This window comes from Anomaloglossus baeobatrachus, chromosome 7 (genome assembly GCF_048569485.1).
Source record: "Anomaloglossus baeobatrachus isolate aAnoBae1 chromosome 7, aAnoBae1.hap1, whole genome shotgun sequence".
NCBI classification, from domain to species: Eukaryota; Metazoa; Chordata; class Amphibia; order Anura; family Aromobatidae; genus Anomaloglossus; species Anomaloglossus baeobatrachus.
Window position 1 is genome coordinate 145,924,155 of NC_134359.1, and position 14,497 is coordinate 145,938,651.

A 14,497-nucleotide genomic window follows, 5' to 3' on the forward strand; every position below is an offset into this window, starting at 1 on the left:
AGTAATTCGAGATTTCAAAATGGTTGCATTCTTGATGGGTCTTCAAGAAGGCTATACTAAGCTTCCATGCTTTGTTTGCCTTTGGGATAGCAGGGATGTTACCATAGACAATGTTGGCCTGAATGTACTGAGTTTCCATGGGGGAACAACAATATTAAATGGGAGCCACTTGTAGACCCTCGGAAGGTACTAATGCCACCTTTCCATATCAAACTGGGCCTCATGAATCAATTTCTCAGAGCTTTGGACAAGGAATCAGTGCCATTTAAGTATCTACAAGATCTCTTCCAAAAGCTTTCAGAAGCAAAAGTTAAAGCTGGCATTTTATGTTGGCCCTCCAATCAAGAAGTTTGTGAAAACAATCAAGAGTTTCCCAAACTCCTCAAAAGAAAAGAGAAAGAAGCATGAATCACTTTTGTTAACATAGTTACAGTCTTTTGGAAATCATACAGCTGAAAACTATGTTGCATTAGTTTAAACTGGTGAAGCAAAATGGGCTGCACTAGGTCTCAAAGTCCATATCCTTGATGCCAATCTTGATAGACTCAAACAGAAGTGGATTCCGAGGAGTAAGGAGAGCTCTTTCATCAAGACAGCAAATTTCAAAATATAGAATGCCAGGGAAACTACAAGGAAAATCTGATGGGGGACTACATTTGAGGATTAATGCGTAAACATAATATGGCATACCCTCACAAAAGTAAACATTTCTAGGTTCCTTTTCATCAATTTGTAGCATTTTAATTAAAATATGCTAATGATTTGAAATATAAACCCAATATATTATATATGTATTAAACCCAAACATTTGTAATTTTCATTAAGAAGGTATTCCAATTTCAATGTTTCTCTGTCCTGACTGCAAAATCAAAGTTTTTGCAGGCTAATACATTTTTCCCATGTTTTATGGTATAACAAATTAAGAAATTACATTTTTTGCCTGGGAACAAAAATCATTTTACATAGTGGAATGCTACAGATTCTCAACTAGCTCAAAAGAAGGTCAGTTTTATAGCTTCTCTAATCAGCAAAACTGTTTTCAGCTGTGCTAATATACTTGCACAAGGGATTTCTAAACATCCATTGGCTTTCTAACACAGTTAGCAAACACAATGTACCATTAAAACACTGGAGTGGTGGTTGTTGGGAATGGGCCTCTATACACCTTTGTTTATATTGCATTAAAAATCAGACGTTTGAAGCTAGAATAGTCATTTACCACATTAACAATGTATAGAGTGTAATTCTGTTAATTTAATCTTGGCTTCTTTGAAAAAAAATGTGCTTTACTTTCAAAAATAAAGAAATATCTAAGTGACCCTAAACTTCTGAACTGTAGTGTATGTGTGTACAGTACAGTACATGGACTCCTAAAGTGATGGTGTACCTGTTTTGCTGCCTCGAGAAACAAGCTCTGGTGAGTGGCCCCCCACAACATATATATATATATATATATAGGTATATATATATATATATATATATATATATATATATATATATATATATATATATATGTGTATATATATACATATACAGTACAGATCAAACATTTGGACACATCTCATTCAAAGAGTTTTCTTTAGTTTTATGACTCTGAAAATTGTAGATTCACATTGAAGGCATCAAAACTATGAATTAACACATGTACAATGAAATACTTAACAAAAAAGTGTGAACCAACTGAAAATATGTCTAAAGGCCACTTTACACACACAGATAAATTTTTGGCAGATCTGTGGTTGCAGTGAAATCATGGACATATTGTTCCATTTGTACACAACCACAAACCTGGCACTGAGTGTCCACAATTTCACTGTAACCACAGATCTGCCACAGATTTATCTGTGTATGTAAAGGGGCCTTTATATTCTAGGTTCTTTAAAGTAGTCACCTTTTGCTTTGATTATGCTTTGCACACTCTTGGCATTCTCTTGATGAGCTTCAAGAGGTAGTCACCGGAAATGGTCTTCCAACAGTCTTGAAGGAGTTCCCAGAGATGCTTAGCACTTGTTGGCCCTTTTGCCCTCACTCTGCGGTCCAGCTCACCCCAAACCATCTCGATTGGGTTCATGTCTGGTGACTGTGGAGGCCAGGTCATCTGGCGTAGCACCCCATCACTCTCCTTCTTAGTCAAATATAAGCATATTTTCAATTGTTTCACACTTTTTTGTTAAGTATTTCATTCCACATGTGTTAATTCATAGTTTTGATGCCTTCACTGTGAATCTACAATTTTCAGAGTCATGAAAATAATGAAAACTCTTTGAATGAGAAGGTGTGTCCAAACGTTTGGTCTTGTGGCTTCCAAACAACATAAACATGGTATGGCATCTTTTCCTGGTCAGGACAAGCGAGTCCTCTTTATCCCAGAGACTGCTTCTAGCGGCAACCCAGCCTCTGCACACTGACCATGTTCCAAATTAACTTACACCATTTTAAAAGCCTGAGACACACCCATGGGCAGAGGTATGTGGATAGCCAGATGCACCCATCTTTCTGACTATCTGTAAAACCTATCCCTGGAATGCCCTAATAAGCCTTGTGACACTACAAGTGCTAAAGCAGATACCCAGGTTTATACCACTTTCGCAATACATACCATCCGCCATATTACATATCTCCCCCTCTTTCTAAAGCCGTCGGGCTTGGCACCTTTCGTTACCAAACCAGAGAGGCTTTTCCGGTAAATTTGAGCTTCTGCTCCATAGACATGGTCTGTCACTGTCATTGTCCTTAAACCCTTTTTAGTAAGTGATGCTGTCTTTGACTCAGTCATCACACCCTTTGGGTAAGCACCTTTGTCAGACCCCTCCTCAGTGACCGTGTCTTAGGTACTGTCCGGTCTGTCTCTGGATTATCTAGTACCTTATAGGAGCCACTGTCTGGGTCCTTCAGTAAGATTGGCTTTGTTCACTGCAGGACCCTGCTTCCCCTGACATATGAGGAAATATAATCCTCAAATGCATCATGCCTCTCTTTCTCTTGACCCCAGCATGAAAGCGGTCACCACCTCATACCAACATGATGAAGCTGTTCCCTAATCTTCTGTGCTAGTTTTAACTGCTTCACCTCTTCTAGATATGCAGTGTGATATTTTAGAAGAACCCGTATATTTGCAACACCTTCCTTAGTTCCTGCAATGACAAATGTAACTATTCCTTCTTCACGAGGCATCTTGGCTTCCTTATGTCTTCCAATTTTCAATCTCACCATGTTGGTCTTATCCATGAACTCCCGGATGATTTTTCCATTCTTTCCAACCATTTTCCCAACCAGGTTTCTGGGGATCTGGATGAAATCTTCCACTAGTTCCAATAAATTCCAGGCTCTCTTCATGGTTTCCACAGTCTCTCCATAAATTCGACATGTTCCCTTTTCTGCTTGGAATTGAATTGCTGTGATACCTGAGATTTTTTTGGCTTGCTGAATGTTACACCTGAGAGTAAGGATGGCGAGCCCAATTAAGTCTTTTCTCATTACCATAACTTCTTGACCTGCTACAGTCAGCTGCTTTTCTATGCTTTAAGTGTCTGGCAGCTTTTTCATTCCTTAACATGATCATCCGCTTTGTATGAACATATCGCAGGTGCATGTTACTCAGTACAGCAACCCGCTTCACTGTGGCTTCACTTGCATACAGTATAATCAGTTGATTTGTCTGTGATGTAAAGTACATTCTACATGCTCCTACGGCCTTCTTAAATCCTTCATGCATCGTCTCACTGGCACAAGCTTCTCTTAAGTTTTCGGGCACAATTAAAGACTGGGCGAATTCATATACCTTCAAGGCCATCGGACTGTTCGATATCTCTTTTGCCATCCATTTTATTTTTTCCTACCATCTCATGTATCCTTAACAAAGGCTCTTTGTCTTAATTTAGAGTCTCCTCAGGTTTAGCCAGAGTTTCAAGTGTTTAGGTTTCTCATCAAGCTGGACCTTTTACACTTCTGAGCTGAGTCAATCTTTAGGTCTTCAGTCTTAGCTCTATCAGCCAGGTCAGTCAAGCTCTCATATCCTGATGAGACATCTGGTCCAGACTTCACCTCCTCAGGGTTTCTTTCCACTTTTGAATCATCAGCTGTCTCTTGGGTCTCTACTGCATTACCTTCAACTACCTCTTGGGTCTCTGCAGTGTCACCTTCAGCTTTCTGTTGGGTCTCTGCAGCATCACTTTCTGCCTTCTCTTGGGTCTCTGCAGCATCACCCTTAATGTCCTCTGAGTTCTCCAGAACCTCAGATGTTTCTTCACACTCTATCTCCTCATCCTCAGGTTCCTTAGAGTCTTCACCATTTTCTTTTTCAGATTTCTCTTCTTTTTCTACCAGGATGTCATACCCCTCAGCGCTGTACTCATTTGGGTGTTTGAAGATTTTTCCTCCACCAGCTCTTTCCAGGATTTCGTTGCCTGAAGCTCTCTCATTGATTTCCACTCCTACAGCACCCTCATGGATGTCTTCTCCTATAGTGCTCTCATGGATCTCTTCTCCTATAGTGCTCTTGTGATGGCCCTGGACTATCAGGTCGTCACAGGGTATTGCACGATCTGCCCTCCCGTGCAGTATCCACCTCCTTCTTGGTTTTGGGTCCCTAACTACATGGTGTTGCCTACATCAGCTAATCAAATCCTAGATACACCCTGCACCACGCCCACCAAACACACCAGTGGACGGCTTGAGTAGAATAGAGTCGCCCACCTGGGGGTTGGTTAGGAGAGGAGGTCAGGAGTGTCAAAAGTGGAGAGTTGGGCTTGAGAAGTGAAAGTGAGAGGAGGTTAGGAGCGGGGGTCCTGGGAAGCAATCTAGGTTGCAGACGGTGGTCTGGGCCTAGAGGAGCTGGACCCCCAGTTGCAGGGGATTGTGGCAAGGGGCACGGATCTGTCGAGGAGGACCGCAGGCGGCCTTGCACCATCACCAGGCTGGGACCAAGGCACGACGGGGTACGTGGACCCTAGGTCGGCGAGTAGCTTCAAGCAACCTGATAATTTACCCGAGGAGAATGGAGCCTTCAAGATCCGTTCCCACCCACTCCAAAATCTGGGTACTAGCACAACGAGGGGGATAGGACTTTCCACTCAAAACGGTCCAGAAAATCTCAAGCGTGAACCCTGAGAGCAAGCTCCCACACTTAGCCATAGTGGGGAGCGGGACCCGGCAAGTTTCACACTACCGGGACCACCAAAGAAGTAAACTTAGTGCCAGGAGGCAGGTCACGGATCACCAGGCAGCACCATTGGGGACGGGACCCGAACTAAGCTCACCTCAGCGGCAGCAGTGTCCAGAGACTTGTTTGACCAGTTGTCGGTGTCAGCTTAAGTTAATGAGCGAGTACAACAGTGAACCCCCTTGCATCCAACGGCACTCCCCCTACCATCACCGAGCCCCGGGGTATTCCCCCCTACCCATGGAGGGTCACAACACCTGGCTGCCCCATTCCATCATTCCCGGGTACTCCCAACTGCAGCGGTGGTACTCCTAATTACCACATACCACGGGTGGTGTCACAAACTCTATACATCCCTTGTAAATACCCCCTTTATTTGAGTGGCCGCACGACCCCCGGGTCCGGAGACCCTCGAGCCACTGTGAACCCGGATCCAAGCAGCTCGGCTGCTGGCACAGGGGCGGCACACCTCAAATTCCTGGCGTCATGAGCAGGATATGAGCAGGACCCACTTAACTGGGTGACATGCGACTTAGAAGTCGAAACCGCGAGTCAAAATTCCTGTTTTCCGCCATTTCCACCATCTTCTGCCATCTTTTGGCGCCAAAACGCTGTCTTCTCCATGAAACGTGCGCAAAGCCCCGCCCTTCGTCCTGAGAGTGAGCCCGGAATCGGATGTTCCCAGAGGGCCACAGCACCAAAGTGAGTGGTAGGCGGAAACTGAGGGGGCGTGACAGCATGTAGCAGCGGAAGAGAAGCAGGGACACCAGGTCTCTGCCATAACGTTCCTGGACCCCGCAGAGGAAAGTTGTCGGCTGAGCGGAGCTGGTCACTGGAACATGCTGTTGCCGGTACCATGACCTGGATTGAGGAAGAGACGGAGCAGCTTTGCAGAAGGATGCGGACGTAGTTCCTGTTCATATTGGACCACTGGATGGAAGAGATGAGGAGCCCGGCGGTGGCGGTGCGAGCCCATGAGATCAAAATCCCACGTGAAGAGAGGGTAAGCGGTTACCCAGTCTCTGTTGATTTCCCTAATCCGGCCAATGTGGCTGTGGGATCCGGACTGCTCCGCTCCCGGCAAGCACTCCACCGCCACTAACCCCATCCTCGGCAGACACCAAGCTGCCTGCTTCCACCATGGCAGCGGAACATTCAGCCCCCGTTTATGTATCCACCTCATTCTTGGTTTTGGCTCCCTAACTACATGGTGTTGCCTACATCAGCTAATCAAATCCTAGATACACCCTGCACCACACCCTGCACCACACCCACCAAACACACCAGTGGACGGCTCGAGTAGACTAGAGTCGCCCACCTGGGGGGGACAAGGAGAGGAGGTCAGGAGTGGCAAAAGTGAAGAGTTGAGCTTGAAAAGTGAAAGTGAGAGGTTAGGACCGGGGGTCCTGGGAAGAAATCTAGGTGGCAGACGGTGGTCTGGGCCTAGAGGAGCTGGACCCCCGGTTGCAGGGAATCATGGCAAGGGGCACCGATCTGTTGAGGAGGACAGCCTGCGGCCTTGCACCATCACCGGGCTGGTACCAAGGCACGACGGGGTACGTGGACCCTAGGTCGGGGAGTAGCTTCAAGCAACCTGATAATTTACCCGAGGAGAATGGAGCCTTCAAGATCCGTTCCCACCTGCTCCAAATTCGGGGTACTAGCGCAATGAGGGGGATAGGACTTTCCACTCAAAACGGTCCAGAAAATCCCAAGTGTGAACCCTGAGAGCAAACTCTCACACTTAGCCATAGTGGGGAGCGGGACCCGGCAAGTTTCACACTACCGGGACCACCAAAGAAGTAAACTTAGTGCCAGGAGGCAGGTCACGGATCACCAGGCAGCACCATTGGAGACGGGACCCGAACTAAGCTCCCCTCAGCGGCAGCACTATCCAGAGACTTGTTTGACCAGTTGTCGGTGTCAGCTTAATGGATTGAGTGAGTACAATAGTGACCCCCTTTGCATCCAACGGCACACCCCCTACCATCACCGAGCCCCAGGGTATTCCCCCCTACCCGTGGTGGGTCACAACACCTGGCTGCACCATTCCATCATTCCCGGGTACTCCCAACTGCAGCAGTGGTAATTACCACATACCACGGGTGGCGTCACAAACTCTATACATCTTTTGTAAATACCCCCTTTATTTGAGTTGCCGCACGACCCCCGGGTCCGGAGACCCTCGAGGCACTGCGAATCTGGATCCGAGCAGCTCGGCTGCTGGCACGGGGGCGGCACACTTTCATGGATTTTTTCTCCTATAGCGCTATTGCCCGACAGACCATCAGCTTTGTTTAGAAATGGCAAAACAAAATTCCAAACACGCATGGTTCAAGTAGATCAAGGCCATATAAACAAGAAGTGAACATGGACATAGAAAGACAGCGAAAAACTTCAGGAATTATTAAATACAGGAGAAATGGAGTAAAAAAAAAACAAAGGAATTAAAGTAGTGAAAAATTACAAAACTTTATTGATGTAAAAGCAGGTAAAATCAATCATGAAAGAAAATTGATCGAAAAATGAAAAAAGGATTGGGAAAGGGGAAGGGGGACAGAGAAAGGAAACACAGAAAAGCCGGTTCCTGCTGCAATAAATGGTACAATACCAAGAGTAGTGTGGAATAAAAAAAATGCTACATAGCACAAAAATAAACCATCGGGAGAAGTAAGTGTAACAATGAAAAGTCTGAAATCATGTCGACATAAGCCCTGAAAATCATAAAGAGTCCCAGTCAATGACTTACATATAAACAGAGGCATATATGTCGAACATGAGTCAGACAAAATAGCAAAATAGCCCAAGTGAACAAAGGAAACACTTCAGCCGGTGGCGATGCAGACAGGAGTAGAGGTCCAAAAAGAATTGAAAAAATCTAATGTACGTTTCGCAAATTAAAAGTATAAAGCTTCATCAGAGGAGGCAGAGCATCATTGTAGTCTGCTTGCAGACATAGACTTTAAATAGACATTTAGAGGAGTCATGTGACCGCAGTGCCGATCACATGACCACATCACACGGGGCATGTGCACACCCACCATAAGTATACATCATCATGAGGAAAAGTCACATAGAAAAACCATGTGACCGTGAACCTGGTCACTTGACCGCGCAAACAGCGCATGTGCACACCTGCCGCAAGCCCGTAAAATGACCGCCACCCTGACAGTCAGCGCCAGCAGCGCATGCGCGAGAGCAGATGGCCATAGCTCTCGCGCATGCGCGGCAAAGCGATAGAGACATCAGAGGCAGCGGGCAGCGGTGCACGTGCACAGCGGTAAGGCGACCATGCCGCAAGAGGTAGATATAACATGTCAAAAAAATGCTGTGTCAAATGCCAAACAATACATAGAAACCTCATAAGTATGTGGCACAGCAATCCAATACGATATACAATTGATCATATAATTTACAGATTTACATATACATATACATTCCAGTTGTGAATCAAACATACATATATCATCCTCGCTACTAGCCTGCACCCCGCTGATGAAGCATATGCGACACGTGCATCCGGGATTAGGTGATCTCCTCACCTACCTCTGACTGGCAGTCTGAATACCCTCATCCATACACCATGGGTAAGTGTACAACGCGTTGCTAACGTTATGCAATTGACATTTAAATAATTAACCCCATGGTGTGCCTCCAGGAACCTAACATTCTTAGTTAATTTATGGTAATATCCTAGATAAATGGAGTGGATGTGGGATAATTTCTGCTAGTCTTCTGGTGGGTGGGTTTGATAGAATCCAACTTACTAGTGATTACTTTTAATTGTATGCTACATTTTAATAAGTCTCCTATACGTGTTCTTTAGGCATGATGTATCTAGTTGATTACTGGGAGTAGATTCTATATTACATTAATCTATATTAGGGATTTTGATGTAATTAATTATGATGACTGTTAAAAATATACACATCCCTTTTTGTCTATGACCTATTTGATACATATATCATAGTGCCAAAATAAAAAGGCTGAATATAGAGGTTAACAATTATGGCAAATGGCACATCAGAAAAACATCCAATATAATATCCATATGGAAATCTAACTTTAGATGGAAAAAATAAAAATCTACAAAGATGCCGTCAATCCACCTGGGCGTCCAATACTGTCTGGCGTGATCGGATTATGTGATCCTATTTGCAAATATATAGACTTTCATTTGAAACCTTTAGTCGAGACGCTTCCATCTTACATCAGGGACACAACAGACGTCCTAAACAGGATGAGGGCATCTTTGAGGATGAAGGCGTTCTTTTGTTTACTGCCAATGTAGAAACACTGTACAATTGTATTAGACATGATGACGGAATTGAGGTGGTTCGTTTCTTCCTGGGGGCAGCAGGTTGGGGTGACTTTATTCTGGAGCTGCTCCGCTTTGCCCTCACACACAATTTTTTTTAAAGATGTTTTTTACCAGCAGAGGCGTGGCACTGCGATGGGCGCAGCCTGTGTCCCGTTTGATGTCAATCTCTTCCTTGTTTTTTGGGAGAGGGAGGTGTTTGGCAACGATGGGGCATCGGGCCGTGCCCATGTGCAGTGCTGGATATGCTACATTGACGATATTTTGTTTTTGTGGCAGGGTACAGTGGAGCAGCTTAGGAATTTCATGTCTGAATTGACTCAGAACAAGTATAACATCAGACTTACTTATAAATATAGTCCTCAAATTATTAACTTTCTGGACATTTCTATCCAGGTTGATGAGAATCATTCCATTCAGACTGATGTTTTTTGTAAAATTACCACCACCAACTCTTCCTTGCGTGCAACATCTGCACATACACCCTCAACCATAAATGTAATTTTAACCGGTCAATTCATTAGGATGAGACGAATCTGCTGTTCCGATGAGAGCTTTGAGAAACAGTGTACAGTGTTGAGGGAGCGTTTCAGGGAGTGTGGGTACAGCAACCTTTCCATTAAATGAGGCTATCTAAAGGTGAAAAACACGCCTCATGGGCGATTGTTACAATACAAGAGAAGGGATGAGGGCTGTGATGTTAATGTTCGCTTTCTAGGGACCTATAACCATGAATGGGAAAGCATGAGGAATGTCTTCACTAGACATTGGTCTATCTTGAAATCTGACACCATGCTTGCTACCATTCTTCCCTATAGGCCCCTTGTGACTGCCCATAGATCCCTGAACTTGAGAGACTTGCTTGTCAAGAGTCACTATATCCCTCCATCTCCTAATCCCTTCGGATCCAGTGGCCCACTCCGTGGTTGTTATCCATGTGGACATTGCCTCGCATGCTCTAATGTTCTTCGTTGTACAACTTTTCATTCTTCGGATGGTTCTAGATCTTATTCCATCAGACATTATATTTCTTGCGGCACTAAAGCTGGTGTCACACACAGCGACAACGACAACGACGTCGCTGCTACGTCACCATTTTCTGTGACGTTGCAGCGACGTCCCGTCGCTGTCGCTGTGTGTGACATCCAGCAACGACCTGGCCCCTGCTGTGAGGTCGCCGGTCGTTGCTGAATGTCCAGCTTCATTTTTTGGTCGTCACTCTCCCGCTGTGACACACACATCGCTGTGTGTGACAGCGAGAGAGCGACGAAATGAAGCGAGCAGGAGCCGGCACTGGCAGCTGCGGTAAGCTGTAACCAGCGTAAACATCGGGTAACCAAGGGAAGACCTTTCCCTGGTTACCCGATGTTTACGCTGGTTACCAGCCTCCGCCGCTCTTGCTGCCAGTGCCGTATCCTGCACTGTGACATGTGGCTGCAGTATGCATCGGCTAATTAACCCGATGTATACTGTAGCAAGGAGAGCAAGGAGCCAGCGCTAAGCAGTGCGCGCGGCTCCCTGCTCTCTGAACTGTGACATGTAGCTGCAGCACACATCGGGTTAATTAACCCGATGTGTACTGTAGGAGAGCAAGGAGCCAGCGCTAAGCGCGGTTCCCTGCTCTCTGAACATGTAGCAAAGCGACGTTATGATCGCTGCTTCTGCTGTGTTTGACAGCTAAGCAGCGATCATAACAGCGACTTACAAGGTCGCTGTTACGTCACCTAAAATGGTGACGTAACAGCGACGTCGTTGTCGCTGTCGTTTAGTGTGAACCCAGCTTAACTTTGTTGTTTATTTTGCCACCTGTGCATGTCCCCTAACCTACGTGGGACTCACTTTGCGTGAGCTCCGCGTTAGGGTCAGGGAACATGTATGGGACATTGGAGCTGCGAGGAGTGTCGAGGATGTGTCTTTGCTCAAGACGCTTCCTCATCACTTTAAATCTCACCACGTATGTGACCATGGATCCCTTAAAATTCTCGGGGTTGACGTTATCCACGGAGGAATCGCACAATGTGAAATGAAATGGATTGTGACTCTTGACACACTTGTCCCGAAAGGTCTGAATGAGGCTTTGAGCTTCTCTTTCTTTTTGTGACTGCTCATCAGCTGTTCTTCTTCTTTTTTCATTTATTATGTATTTCTTTTAATTTGTTCCCTGCTTGTTTTAGCGCACGGTTACCTTGAAGATTCGGATAAATCCCTCCTTTTTTGTGTTTTTTTTTTGTTTTGTTTTTTTTTTCCATCTGAAGTTGGATTTCTATATGGATATGATATTGGATGTTTTTCTGCTGTGCCATTTGCCATAATTGTTAACCTCCTATATTCAGCCTTTTTATTTTGGCACTATGATATATGTATGTTTGATTCATACCTGGAATGTATCTATGTATATGTAAATCTGTAAATTATGTGATGAATTGTATATCGGATTGGATTGCTGTGCCACATGTTCATGAGGTTTTTATGTATTGTTTGGCATTTCACACAGCATTTTTTGCATTTTCTGTTATATCTACCCCTTGCGGCCTGGTCGCCTTACCGCTGTGCGCCGCTGCCGTGCTGTCCACTGCCCGCCGCCTCCAATGTCTCTATCGCTTTGCCACAAAAAAAGTTGTCTTGTGATTTAATTAGTAGTATTAGCCACACCTGTTTCTAGAAGCTTCTGGCAGCTTCTGGTAGTCCTTGTGGAACTATATAGACCAGCCAGAACAAGCGTGGTTCTGAGCGTGCGAGGTACTGCAGCAAAGTGCGGGGATTGCAGATAAGTGTGGCATAGTTTAAACACAATTTCATAGTGGTGATAACTGTAATTGTTTAATTTCATTAGGGAATTGTGTGTCTGTGTTTGTCTGTGATACTGTGAAAAAGCAAAAAAAAAAGTTGTCTTGTGATTTAATTAGTAGTATTTGCCACACCTGTTTCTAGAAGCTTCTGGCAGCTTTTGGTAGTCCTTGTAGAACTATAGAAACCAGCCAGAACAAGCGAGGTTCTGAACATGCGAGGTACTGCAGCAAAGTGCGGGGATTGCAGATAAGTGTGGCATAGTTTAAACACAATTTCATAATTTGACACAAGAACATAGTTTGAATTTATCCTGATACGTTTCCCATTGTTTTTTTTTTTTTCTTTCTTTGTTTTTCTACTTTACTGTTTATCCCCATTTAATAGGTGCTCAATGGATAATTCTACCAGGTGTGTATCTTGTCAGATGTATGCATGCCTTGAGCAGCCGTTCGAGGGTGAATATGTCTGCACTCGATGCAAGCATGTTGCGTATTTGGAAGCCAAGGTAGCTGATCTAAATAAGCAGCTTGCAACACTCAGGGGCATTGCAAACCTGGAGAGGAGTTTAGAGCTTACTGAGATTTCTCTGGCTGGGGCCAGTGATATGGATAAGGGTGGAGGTGGGGAAGATCAGGACCTAGAGGTACGTAGCTGGGTAACAGTTAGAAGAAGAGGTAGGGGGAAAAGTGTCAGGGAGCCTAGTCCTGACCTTGCACAACCTAGTAAATATGCCTGTTTGGCTGATATTAGAAATGAAGGGCCAGGACTAGGGTCACTACAGCAGGACGTTGCTCCTAACAACCAGGAAAACGACTGCTATAGGAAGGAGGGAAATAGGAATGCAGGAAAGCCCAGACAGATGTTGGTGGTAGGGGACTCTATAATTAGGCAGACAGACAGGGTCATCTGTCGCCGAGACCGTGAATGCCGAACAGTGTGTTGTCTGTCGGGTGCTCAGGTTCGGCATATTGCGGATCGGATAGACAGATTGCTGGGTGGGGCTGGGGAAAACCCAGCGGTCATGGTGCACATTGGTACTAATGACAAAGTTTGAGGCAGGTGGAAGGTCCCTAAAAATGATTACAGGGAACTAGGAGAGAAGCTGAAGTCCAGGACCTCCAAGGTGGTGTTTTCAGAAATACTACCTGTGCCACGAGCGTCACAAGAAAGACAGCGGGAGCTTAGGGAGATAAATACGTGGCTTAGAAATTGGTGCAGGAAGGAAGGGTTCTGGTTCATGGAGAACTGGGCCGACTTCTCAGTCGGCTACAGGCTCTACGGTAGAGATAGGCTGCACCTCAATGGGGATTGTGCAGCTGTGCTGGGGGAGAAAATGGTCAGACGGATGGGGGAGCTTTTAAACTAGGATCTGAGGGGAGGGAGGGTAGTGGAGCAAAAAAGGGGATAGATAGAGCAGATAGAGACAGTGAGACGGTAGGGGTCAATGAAGGATTAAGGGGGATGGGACATGCAAGGAATGTAGGGAGGCTAGGAGTAATAAAGGTGTTAATAGTATTAAATGTCTACTGGCAAATGCAAGAAGTCTTGCAAACAAAATGAATGAATTGAGGACTCTTATGTCAACCATGGATTATGATGTGGTGGGCATTACGAAAACCTGGCTGGATGAAAGCCATGACCGGGTGACAAACATACAGGGTTATAGTACATTTAGGAGGGACAGGAAAGAGAAAAGAGGTGGTGTGGTGTGTATATTTATCAAATCTAACCTAAAACCTGTGTTGAGTGATGACATTGGGGGGAACTGCAACAATGTAGAGTCAGTATGGGTAAATGTACATGGGGAGGGGAATAATGGAAAAATGCTAATTGGAGTTTGCTATAAGCCTCCTAACATACCTGAACAAATAGAGGGTGAAATTCTGGAACAAATTGAAAAGGCAGCTAATAATAATAATCGGGTTCTTATTATGGGGGATTTCAACTATCCAGACATACAGTGGGACATAGAATCTTCTGGTTGTGCTAAAAGCTGTAAGTTCTTATCTACTATTCAAGACAATTTCCTCTCTCAGATGGTAGATGAACCGACAAGGGGAAATAATTTGCTAGATCTGGTCCTGTCAAATAGACTGGATACAATTTCAGATCTACAGGTCCGGGAGCACTTGGGCACCAGCGATCATAATATGGTAAGCTTCAAAGTAATATTCAATAGAACATTTCAAAGGGGAAATGCCTGGAAAAACCTGGAATTTTAGGAAAGC

At 44.9% G+C, this 14,497-nt stretch overlaps 1 protein-coding gene and 1 pseudogene across 2 annotated transcripts in view; one reads left to right on the forward strand and one right to left on the reverse strand.

Annotated features, from left to right (window-relative positions):
• Window positions 1–14,497, forward strand: part of SLC40A1 (solute carrier family 40 member 1) — a 353,113-nt gene that overhangs the window by 254,180 nt on the left and 84,436 nt on the right. The gene's annotated exons all lie outside the window — the stretch shown is intronic.
• On the reverse strand, window positions 2,911–3,793 carry LOC142245747 (RNA-binding protein fxr1 pseudogene; annotated as a pseudogene).